Raw genomic sequence first — 2,249 nt, forward strand, 5'->3', positions numbered from 1 at the left:
GAGAAATAGTTCAGTGGTTAAGAGCACTGGCTGCTCTTCCAGAGGACATGGGTTCAATTCCCAGCATCCACATGGCAGCTTACAACTATCTGTAACTCCAGTTCCAGGGGATCTGACATCCTCATACAGACAGACATGGATGCTCAAATTCCATATATCAGTGGTTCTCAAACTTCCTAGAGCTGTGATCCTTTAATACAGCTTCTTTTGTTGTGGTGACCCCCAACCATAAAATTATTTCACTACTATTTCATGTCTGTAATTTTTCTAGTTATGAATCATAATGTAGATGAGAATATCTGTGACATCCAAAAGGAGTTTGACCCACATGTTGAGAACCACTGCCTAACATTAAGTGATGTAGTATTTGTATATAACCTGTGAACATCTGCACCTATACTTTAAGTCATTTCTATATGACTCATAATGCCCAGTACAATGTAACCAGTTGTTATTTCTAAGAATAAGAAGAAGGAAGTCTGTTTGTGTTCAGTACATATTTGATTATAATAAATATTTTCCACCTTTAGTTGATTTAATTAATAGATGTAGAACTCTCAGATTCTGACCTTATATCCAGAATTGTTCTGTAGAGAGGCTATACTAATTTCTACGTTGGCCAGCAGGGCAGAAGCCCATTCACTTCCCTACATGCTCACCAGCCCCAGCTGCTCATTCTTCAGCCTTAACCACAGCTCAGAGCTCTGCTTAGAAAAACCAACTTACTTAGTCAAAAGGCTAAATGAAAACATCATTCCAGAGCTGGAGCTGCAGATCCTAGCTGTTCTGGGAAAGGGATAGTGAAAGAAAGAACTAAGAACTAGCAGCAAGGATGAGGGGTGTAATGGAGGGTGACAAGGAAGAGAAGCAAAGCACACTGGCATACACGCATGGAAACTGTTAACTATCCTGTATGATCACTAAAAAGTATAATGATAGCTGCTGTGTTGGAACACGCCTTCAATCCCAGCACTAGGAAGGCAGAGGCAGGCAGATGTCTGTGAGTTCAAGGCCAGCCTGGTCTACAGAGTGAGTTCCAGAACAGCCAAGGGAACATAAAGAGAGCCTGTCTCAAACAAACGAACACAGCGACATAATGATGATAAAGTAGAGAGAATGTGGGCCTGACGTCAGGGTCAAAGTCTATATCCGTTTTTACCAATAATGGATCTATTTTTATCTTAGGTAAGGGATGTGATTTCCCCTAGTTTCATTTGTCACCTATTATGGGAAATGCTAATAACCATGTGAGCTATAAGAAGAGAAGCCATAGAAATAAAATAAGAGCAGAAGTACTTTGGAGGAAAAAAAAAGGCACAGTGGTAATATATGATCATGATAGAGAGTAACATCCTAATTACATATAATTTAATTACCAAAGTAATAATATACAGACATACTTTATTCATCACACTATGTAATAATATATATTAATATAGTATGTTATTAGGATACAATAATTATACATAGAATAGACTGTAAAACTCTTATTAGAGGATTTCTGCTTAATAATATTGAAAGGAACATCTTCTACTGACAGTAGAAAATACAGAGCAGTCAGAAGATTGTAAGGCTTTAGGGATACACAGATGTGGCTTTAAATCCTGCTTCATGCATATCTTGAGTATGGGTAAGTTATTTTTAATTTTCAAATCAAAAGTTTTTCTCCTTATATTGAAGTATGAGGTTTTTTTTCTCATACAATATATCCTGATTACAGATTCCCCACTTCCTCCCAGTTCCTCCCCAACCTCTCCTCCCATGCAGGTTCACTCCCTTTCTGTCCCTCATTAGAACAGAACAGGCTTCTAAGAGATAACAACCACGCATAACAGAACATAATGAGATAAAACAAAAGCCATCACATCGAAGTCGGACAAGGCAGACCAACGGAAGGAAAAGAGCCCAACAAGAACCAGAGACCCACTTGTTCACACACCTGGGAATCCCATAAAAACTCTAAACTGGAACTATAATATATATGCAGAGGACATAGTGCAGACATTTGCAGGCCCTGTGCATGCTACTTTCATCTCTGGGAGTTCAGAGTTGATTTGGAGGGCCTTGTTCTCCTGGTGTCCTTTAGCCCTACTGACTCTCAGGCTCTGCCTCCTCTTCCTCAGGATTCCCTGAGCCATGAAGTGAGAAATCCATGTGGAGTTATGTGTTCCAAGGTCTCTCTGCATGTCTATCTCTCTCTGTCTCCCTCCCTCCCTCCCTCCTTCCCTCCCTCCCTCCCTCTCTCCCTC

This window comes from Mastomys coucha, unplaced genomic scaffold (assembly GCF_008632895.1).
Source record: "Mastomys coucha isolate ucsf_1 unplaced genomic scaffold, UCSF_Mcou_1 pScaffold7, whole genome shotgun sequence".
In the NCBI taxonomy this organism is placed as follows: Eukaryota; Metazoa; Chordata; class Mammalia; order Rodentia; family Muridae; genus Mastomys; species Mastomys coucha.